This window comes from Equus przewalskii, chromosome 13, assembly GCF_037783145.1.
Source record: "Equus przewalskii isolate Varuska chromosome 13, EquPr2, whole genome shotgun sequence".
Classification (NCBI taxonomy): domain Eukaryota; kingdom Metazoa; phylum Chordata; class Mammalia; order Perissodactyla; family Equidae; genus Equus; species Equus przewalskii.
The window spans coordinates 69,921,075-69,931,775 of NC_091843.1; positions in this window are offsets into that span (position 1 = coordinate 69,921,075).

A 10,701-nucleotide genomic window follows, 5' to 3' on the forward strand; every position below is an offset into this window, starting at 1 on the left:
GTTTAATTAAAAGGACACAAACATCAGATGATGTTGAAGCATATCGAATGTTTCCCTGTCAGTGCAATAGAGTGAAAGAAGAGCAGGGGAGGGGGGAGAAGGGGGAAGTGGGTCACAGGGGTGGGGGTGGGTTGGAAGAATTTCTTTTGCATAAAGGCTGGCCTTTTTCACTCTGCCCATCTGTTTTCTCATGGTGAAAAGCCCCATTGCTGGTATCCTGGCATAGCTTTGGATGTCTTTGTGCTTGAGAGACATTCAATCTTGCATCTGATACACGCTGATCTGTGACACTTCCTAACAAATGAGGCTTTGTTCAAACAAAGAGCCTCCCTGATAGGAACTGTAAACTTGGAGCTTGATATCCTGTAGGAAAGGCAGGCTATGGCTGAGCTGGCACAGGAAATTCTCTCTGCAATGCAACAGAGCCCAAGGAGGTCACACCCCCGTGCACACATATGCTCTTTCAGATCTTCCCAGCCCTCCTCTCATCTGTCTTCCCTCAGACACTGCAGCTCTTGAGCACAGCTGCATTTGGACCTGGAGAGAACGGGACCCATCTCTGTTACAGGCGGAAGCTCACTCTCAATAATAATGGCACTTATTTGTAAAGTTTCTTCATTTTACAAAGCCCTTTCACAATCAGTAATAAATTTGATACAATGACCTCAAAAGGCCCAGTCCAAACGTGATCATATGCACGAGAACTATTTTGTAAATACTAATGCCAATTGCTCCTTGTCTCTCTTTTCCTCCTTCCAGATCCTCTCTGTCTCTTCTCTCCTTTTTTTCCTCCTAACTAATGACCTTGAATTCAAGGTTCCCAACTTCAGAACCATCTGTCTTTTCACTGTATGATGTTTCCATGGTCCTTTCTTCCTTAGACTTAGGCTGTGAAATAGAAAATGCATGATGAGCTGCTGAATATGGATTGCGATTTGAAGAAAGTGGCAGAGGAGGCCCCAGCTGGGGAAAATGCTACTTGCTCTTTCTAGTTATGGTTTAGATTCCTGTTAGAATGCAATTAAGCACCTTTAGAAAGAAAGTCACTTTTTTCCTCCCTTTCTCTGCTGTTTCCTCTCTTCGACAAACTCCTACGCACTCACTTACGACCTAGAGAGGGGCCTTCCGCCGCAGGCATTCCCTGCTTCCTCTAGGCAGTTGATTGCTGCTTCCCCCGTGTTCTCGCCCCACTTTGCTTCCTACTCAGCACCAGTATGTAGCACATTGTAGTCTGAGCTATTTGTTTATGTATCTGTCTCCCCTACTAAGCTGTGAACCACAAGGCTGGGACAGTGTATTTATTATTCATGCTTGTATATTTCCAGTATTTTATGAAGTGCCTGGCCCATAATAGGCTCCCAGTAACAGTATGTTGAATAAATAAATTTTGTTGGTTAAACACTGATACAGTTGGGAGGGAAGAAACAGGAAAATAAGGGAAAACTGACTTCACTCCACACATCTATAAATTTTCCCTTGGCCTGGACCCATCATTTGGCGTACTTCTTCTTACCACTTCAACAATGTGAAGCAGTGTGTACTTCAGGAATTATCTTAGACCCAGTTTCTCAGTTTTCTGGATCAGTACCTTTTTACAAAGGTGCTTGAATTGCAGGGAACTTAAGTAACCTTTCAAAAAATTCTGTCTTTGATTACTTAGTGGACTTATTACCAAATATAAAGATTTTTGGCCCCATAAGGCCCTGGAAACTTGTCCAGTGGAGCACTTTAACATGAAAATGTCTTGGAGAGGGCCATCCGCTGCAGAAAGGAAACCAGCTACAAAGACTTTCAATCTCACTTTTCAACTGGCTTGCTCAATTTCTTACAGGTTCTTTAATGTTTCTGAACCTTGATTTCTCTAGCTACGAAATGAGAATATTACCACTAGCACGCCTCAATGGGAGTTTATGAGGACTAGCTAAATGTGATTGTAAAACATTTGGGGAACATAAACTACTGGATAAAATAATCAATATTCATAATTTTGAGACTAGATAGGATTTCGAAGGGTAATGGTGTGAGGCAAGTTGCAAACGCATGGCGTTTTTAAAGGGGGTGGTTTCAACTCATTTTGTTCCTTTTCTAATTTCTTTCCCTTACATGCCAGTAAAAATATAACAGAAAATTGATGAATTACAGTTTGGTAGTGATAATGAACCTCTTAATCTCAAGTTCTTGTGCCCGATGGCCAGCAAGCCAAACACTAAGACATCTGAGCTTGGAGATGGAGAAAGAGTTTTTGGCAGTGGTCAAAATGAGTAGGTGGGAGCCTGGGTTCCCTCAAACCCACCCCCTCAAGAACAGAAAGCAGGGGGTTTTTATAGAGCTAAGGGGCTTGGCAGGAGGAGCTTCAGGGAAACAAAGGGGTCATTCCTGAAAGGCCCGTGGGCAATCTGACTTCTGGGCTTCAAACGCTGCTGGAGACCGGCCATTGCTGATCACAACCTCCGCGAAGGCATTCTCTTTCTTCTGCAAAACAAGCTCACAAATCCTCTGGAAAACAAGCTCATGAACCCTCAAGACCCCTGAGATACCCCCCAAGTTAAACAGGAAAAACAGCAAATTGGTTTAATATCTACAGTACCCCTCTGGTACCCGGCTTCAGTAGCATACTGGAATTTATTTGAAAACAACGTCAAAGAGTAACAATGGTGAGTAGTCACAGGGCAGTGGAAGTACCTGTACTTGCCTTGTCATCGTGGCCAGTTTGAACTTTACCATGTAAAACAGGAAAGACCCACAAACACTTCAGGGACAAACCCTTTGGTTGTTGCCGTCAATTACTTATTCAATCAAAGTGAGACAGAATAGGGGTAGGACTCTGCACCTCACCCTTAATCACTAGGTTGGGCACCTTTCAGCCCAACCATTTTTGGGATAAGCAACCTTCCAACTGCAAAATCTCCCCCAAGCAGTCGACCCAATTCCCGCATACGCACAAAGCCTGGAGAGGTCCACTGCGTGACTTTTCTGGGGCGGCCGTGGGGAGCCACACCGCCGTGTTAGACACTGCGCAGGCGCAGGGAGAGCAATCTCGACCTGGCGTGCAAAACTGACACCTCTGGGAAGAGGCAAGAAGAACGCCTCCAGAGGAGGAAAATCCTGACGCCAGTCCGCTCGCTTCACCCCGTAGAAGACTCAGGAGGACTCCCTTTGGCGAGCCCACCAGAGATCCGCGTCTTCTGTGCTCTCTCCCTTGTGCTCAAGCATAAGCCCCAATAAAACCTCGTCTGAGACTTTGGTTGGGCCTCTTGTCAATTTCTATTACACAGAAAGAGCCCAAGAGCCTAGAGGCGTTAGCTAAGAGTAACCAATAGCTGACTCTATAAGTGATTATCAAAATATGCAGCTTTCGTTGCTGCTGTTATTTCCAGTGAGGTAGCAAAAGAATCAACTCTGTTGGCAGAGCAATGGGCACAGCCCGTGGATCTCGAATTTGGGGGTCAATCTATTGAAATGCCAGAAATAACTTCAAAAGATGTTCTTAAAGGTTACACCATGGAATGACAAAGTTAGTTTATCTCAGGGGAGTAGACATGATAGGTTAAATGTGAACCTGTAAGTTTGATTCTGTTTAAGGTAATAGCTTACATGAATATAATGCGGCCTTTTCATTTGAGTTTTCTGTTCTGTATTAATGCATTTGATGCTGCTAAAATCCCTGTTAAGGAGACAGGAGGGGTGTTAATAGCTCTAAGGTACAGGAAAGGAGAGTAAGGTGCTGTCCCATAAGCGACCCACCCTGGGCAACCTTTTGCTTTGGTATCAATGGAGCTATATGTTCTGATTAAGCTTATGGAATTTTCCAAACTTGTTTATTGTGTGGGTAAAGGGATTTTTTTTTTTTTTTAATGATTGGAGTGGTGGTAACAATTTTACCAGCATTTTCAAAAAGAAATATTGATTTTCCTTTCAAACTGTTTTTCAGATTCCTTCCCTCTTTTCCGTTCTCACTGTCAGCCCTGAAGGTCAAATCCTCCTTATTTAACTTACTGGAGCAACAGTTCTCAATTTTGGCGGCACAATAAAATCTCTCTGGGAGCTTTGAAAAATACTGACATCTGGACTGGAATCTCAGAGATGCTGATGTAATTGGTCTGGGATGTGCCCTGGGCATTGAGATATTGAAAGTGCCTCTGGTGATTCTAAAGTGTGGCCAGAGAGTGGAACCAATGACCGATGACCATGAGCTCTCCTCTGTCCAGTCCCTCCTGCAAACTACTTGCTTAGAATGGACTTGCTAACTATTATAGTGACTGGCTCCTACTTGGTCTTACTAAAAGTACATCTCACCTCCATTTTCCCTTTCCTTATTTTCTATTCTTAGTATAGATATTTCATCTTATATGGTTTAAAACTAGAAGTGGGATAGAAGATAAATATAATAAAATTCCAGTGCTACATAAATATTTCCCCAACAGTGTTTTAATCATATTACTCATTCAAAAATTCTCAAAACCTCTGCATTGCTAAGTTCCAAAACTCCTTGACCTAGCATTTAAGATTCTTTCAGATTTTTAACTTATTTTGCCTCTCTAGTTTCACCTACCACTATTGCTCTTTCTGTATCCCACACCTTACAAAACTGAACTACTGGCTCTCCCCACAACATACCTCACACTACCCCATCTCTTTGCCTCAGCTCTTCCTTCTCCCTCCAGTGAGAATGCCTTGACTCAGCTCCAACTCTTTGAATATAAACCAGCCTTAATGTGCCAATCAATATATCACTTTTTTTAATAAGACTTTTCAGTTTTGATGAAAATGGATGTAATTCCTCCTTTTTTCCAACTCCGTAGCACTTTTACTTCTACATCTTATGGCCTGCTCTTTGACTATTTCTATATTTTATTCTACTCCCTTCCTTCCTCTCATTATATCCAAAGTCCCTCAAGGGCTAAAGTAAACTGACTAGAGCTGCTTTAGAGTCAAACAGCCTGAGTTCAAATCCTGGCCGTACATCTTGCTAGATTTGTGACTTCTAGCAAATTATTTTCCTGTCTGGGCTTTGCTTTCTTGTCTTTTAAGTGGGAGAAATAATACCATTTTCTTATAGGGTTGTGGGGCAAATTAAATGAATTAATACTTGGCACATCCTTAGGACAGTGCCCTGCACAAAGCGAGCCCCCAGTAAATGTTAGCTATTGTCAATCGCTTGCTTTACCTTGACAGAGACTAGGGTAGTGTCCGGTACCTTTTAGGCACTTAAAACATTTGTCAAATGTACTAAATTCTTTGGAGCTTGAAAAGATCCCAAATACCCAAACTATAAATATTTGATAGTTGATAATCTTCAAGTCATTTTTACAGCTACTTGAAGGAGCACGTGGGCCAAAGTGACCTGATATTCTGTTTGAAAAAATGGAAAACCTAGTATCTGAAAGCTTTGGTAGCTTGTGTTGAAACTCTTCAGTCCCATAGTTTGTGCTCGAGACTCACCTCGGTGAAATGCCAAAACTGTCAATCATGGTGATTTATTGCATCCTCAATTCCATAGACATTTTAAAAAAATAGTTGCATATCCAGAAGCCATTGAAATTCTTTAGCTTAAAACAGGCACGTGCAAAGAAACTAAAGAGGCAAATTACGTATTCTGAGAGCAAAAATTCTCAATATAGATTCCATTTAATAACATATACCTCACAGGTCTTTTGAGATAAGACTCTATATATGATTGTCAGATTTAACCAATAAGTATTTTAACAGCAGCGCATCTTAAACTCATACGCATTTACATCTCAGTTGTCATAAAACTGAATTGACCTTTTGTTTTTCAAGACAGAAAGAAAAGAATAAGTAAAACGATCAAGTCACTTATGTTAAGTGTCACCAAACAACCAGTTATTGGGGTTTTCCCCCTCCTACGTTGACTTTTGAAGTGTTTGAAGTGACCTTTTTTTTTAAGTTAATAATTAATCTTTTCAAGGTGTTCTTTTTGCAGGTGGTGAGGGCAGTCAGTGTTAAAGGAAAAAAGATAAGAATAGAGGACAAGTCCTGTGACTGTGGCAAGGCATTCATGAGGTAATAAGACAGAACTTAGATGAATGCAGACTGCACGCTTGTCCCCTAGATGTTAACGTGGTCTTTGTTTTCAGCCCTTACCCGGGAAACCATGTCAAAGAATTAACTCTGGCAATGATGTTTATGCAAATGAAGAAGTAGTGAAAGTTTGAAGTATAGTTTATAGCTAGAGAGAGTTAGAGGGAGAGAGAGGTACTAGACTAAAGAAAGGCTTTTCAGAGTAATGCTGAAGATAGTTTATCTTCCAGGAATCCCATACTGAGAATGGCACATGGAAATTTATTTTGTTTTGGGTGTTGTTTAACTGGCAGTTTTTACCTGTTGCTGACTGTCCAAATGCTCTTTGTTCCAAGAGCTTATGCATGGCCTTACACTCGGATCAATGGAAGATCCAGCATTTATACTCCCAGATGGGGTTGTATTTCTTTATCCGATGCTTATACAGAGCTCATTATGTGCCAGGCCCTGTCCTCTGAGTTTCAAGTGTAATGGCTAATTTAATCCTCAGACTAGCCCTGTGAGGTAGGTACTATTATTATTCTCACTATATGGATGAGGTGACTGAGACCCAGAAAGGCTAGATACCTTGCCCAAGGTCAAGGAACAGGGCCAGGAATTGAACTTGGGCTGTCTAACTCTGGAGTCTGGGCTCGTAACTACTGAGTTGTGCAGCTTCAGGAGGAAAGATGCCCTTACCACAATAGCAGTCAGAGCCTGTTCCCTCTGCAGGTGCAGCATTTTGCTGTTGTCATGTAATTCTAAGCAGTCCTCCCTCTTGAGGATAATACGAGATAATGGCGCTAACCTGACAAAGGAAAGAAATTAACCTAAAAATGTGACGAAGGAACATCAGGAATTTGAATTAACTGTAAAGTTAGTGCAAAAGTCTCAACTTTTTTTTTTTGGCCCTGGGCCTGCATTGATCTGTTGGCCGAGTGAGGAGGCGGTGGCTCAGGGAAAGGCATACAGTGAATGTTGTGGTGCAGGTTATGACAAAGTGGCAAAGGTACAACGAATAGAAGAGAGAGCAGTAAAGACCAGAAGCGTGTGAATGTAGGAAGGACATTATATATACAACAGAGAATGGGTTCACAAATTCTAAATACCATTGCCTCCTCTCTAGCCTTCTCTGAGGCAGGAAAAATGTTATAAGGATATCCTGCAGAACTCAGTTGTCTGGAAGCCTCGATTTAAATCCTCATTCTACAACTGACTGGCTTTATTGCCTTGGTCCAGGGACTATATTTTTCTCAATCACAGTTTCCCATTGGTGAGATAGGGTTAATAATAGTATCTACCTCAGGGTTATCATGAGGGTTACGTGAGAGAACGTATATGAAGTACTTAATACAGTTCTTAGCACAGTGAGCATTCACTAATACTTTTTGTCTTTTCTCTCCTCCGTGACATTTGATGGATCACAATTTTGTATTGCACAAACTTTTATGTAGCTTCTACTGGCTGGATGCTGGGATAGACAAAGGCAAACAAAATATAGTCCCTGCCTTTGGGGAGCTTAAAAGATATTCATGAACAAGACACAGAAGCCGATAAATGCAAATACTAGAATTATATATATTGTGTATGTTTGTACAAATAAATAAGTGAACTACAAATATTACAATAATTTCTAATCAATTTCCCAGAGCGAAAAATAAAGTTTTAAAGATATATAACAACATGATAAAATGCACTAGCTGTTTTCTGCCATATGTGTCTCTGTGACTCTTCTGGCAGCTTGGTGGATGTTGCCAGGTGGGCGATTCTGTGCGCACCGGATGACTCACAGGGTGGGCACAGGTGGAGTTTGTCCTTGAGACCAGCAAAGGTCTTCCTCCTTGATTCTGCCCAAATTGTATCAAACATTCATTTTAAAGGGGAGGCATGATGGAAACAAAGAGTTTACACGGTTTCCTTAATTATAGTAGCAAGACTGTATCTAAGGTTTCTAAGGCCTAAATCATAGTTTCTGGGTAGCATGTCACAAAGGTTCTTTGAACTGTACGTTTTAAAAAAAGTTTCAGTTCGTATATGCCAAAATGCTACACGTTTCATAAGAAGACATGACAAATTAATTTTAAATATTTACTATTAATACTAAATTTATAATGTATCATACGCTTCTGTTGCCTCAGATCCCATCCTTCCACCTACCTCTGATTTTAGCCACAGCTGCGGGACACAGTTTTATGCCATCTTAGCTCCATGCTGACAACATCCTACATCAACCTCTCCATGTGTCTTCCGATTTTCCACCTGAGATCCTCTCCTAACCACAGCTCCTGCTCAGCGCATGGACCAAACCAGTCCAGGAACATACTGGGTGTTAATGCCCCTGGTGAGCTGGTGGATGCCCCCAGCCTCCCATCCTTCCAATTGTGGGACACATTCTCCATGCTTCTCAGAGGTCTGGCTGAATTGTATTGAATACATTTTTGTATTGTTTTTTCCCCTCTTCCCCTTTTTTAATCTCCTTGCTCCTTCACTCCTGTTTTTGAGTTAACTCTAAGTAAATAGCTTATATCCAAGTCCTTGTCTTAAGCTTTGCAAAGAGAGAATCCATACTAAGATATACAATCTCAACACCCAGGTGAATTAATAGTTTTGAACCAGTTAAGTAAACTGAGTAAAGGGAAATGGGTAGATTAGGAAATCTAAGTGTTTCACCAATAAGTGAGTAAGTGAGACCACGACATTAAGATCATCAATAGAATCTCCATTCAGACCAATTAACATCAAAGAGATATGCAGGGTAGCAACCCTCTCATAAAAAGGCTCAGTGCAGATCCTTACAACTCCTAGAAAAAAATGCTAGAAAAAAATTCATCCTGCTGAGAGGTGTTCAGTGGCTACATATTTCTGTAATAAGAGCAGAAACATATTTTAAATACATGAAAAGAAAAATTAAAACATATCTTTCTTCTCAATAAACAGTTTTAAGTCATAACTGAAGTTGTGCTAAAAAGATTTAAAGATGTCTGGGCCACTTTCACTTAGTTTAAATCAATAAGACCAACATAATGGCCTCATTCTTCCCTGGCTGGTTTATGACAGCTGCTTGTGTTAGAATGTCAATGAAAGCCTGCGACAGCAATATAAAGCTATCGTATTGATTATGACATAAGCTTTGAGCTGATTATAGAAGAAAAGCACACAGTGCAAAGTATCATTCTTATCATTTTATAATCATTGTAAAAAGACCACAATGATTATCGCTAGCAAAGGTGTTTATATCATGGTGCATGAAACTGACAAGTATATAAGCCAAACCGATGCCAATGACAGAGTTACAGTTAGAGCAAATACACCTGCTCTGAATTAAGAAAACAATAAAACGACGGGATCCGTTCTAAAAAATGGTCTATAAAATTTTGTATCCCTAAATTTGAAGTTCTTGATGAACATGATTATACTTCAGTTTGAAGTTACCATTGATGAGCTAAAGAATTTCGTTTTAGATCCATTTACTGGCTTTCCCTCTTTCAGCTGTAGTGTTACGTCAGTTCTGATATGCATGATGCAGTTTAGATTACCTGTGACTCTAAGTAAGCCCCATGCCAACTTTTAGAAAAACAATTACACTAGAAATGGTTATCAGTCCTTTTGATGTTCCAGGTTTATGGAAACATTATTAGAGCAAAATTAAAGAGAGCCTAAATAATTTGACATCATGGAATTTCTCCTGGAATAGAGTCAAACTAGATTTGGCTAAAAGCTGTTGAAGTCTCTTGAAGTAAATTAGCAGAAAAGACATTCCCTGGATATTTTGGGGAAATATGGTTGGTGTCATGAAGCTGTAATTCCTCTTAAAAGTTGCTGTAGAACTATGTTCATTCTCTGTATTTTGTAGCTATTCAAGAATTTATCTGAGTGTTGTTTATGAAATGGGGATGTTTGAGGTCGTGAAGTTGACAGAAAATTGCTATGTGACAAATCATCTGAGAATTGTTAAATGTTGCAGTTCAGTTCACTTCAGATGTCTACAAACAAATGGCATTCTGTGGAGCATGCCTCTTCAATGGGCAGGTCGATTTGTCCCAAAGGATATGATAGACATTCTCACTAATACTGCTGATCCTTCCACCCTTCTGGGAGCATGAAAGGATCACACGTCTTTGCCCCGTTAAAGTTAGACAAACATCTAACATGCTCTGACCAAGGAAACAAGAGTGGGGTGACTGAAGTCACCTCTGACCTAGAGAACAGAAGAGCCTGTGCCTGATTCTCTGTTCTGTTCTCCACCCTGCTAAAACCTGAAGGCTCTTGTGAGATAGCAGCTCAGAGGATGGCAAAACCTTTGTCTACCTGGGTCTCTGAGTGACTACCATAAGCCAAGCTCCCCTATTGACCCATATGAGTCATGTTCTGTGCATGAGAAATAGATCTTTGCTGTATTCAGTCACATAAAGGTTGGTGATATTTTGTCATTGCATGTAAACGAGCCTATCCTGACTAACACATAGGGTTTGTTTTAAAAGGCACTATTTATGTGAATCAGCCACCTGGGATTGGAAATAGCCTTGATACATAGAATATATGTGTATAATATTGAACCAACTGTAACTCTACCTTTATTAAGATTATCTTGTGTGCAACCTCCATGCTTATGGCAGGATAATATCCCGGGAAAGAATAAAACCCGAGTCAGTGGCTATTTCAGTGATAAGAACATGGCAG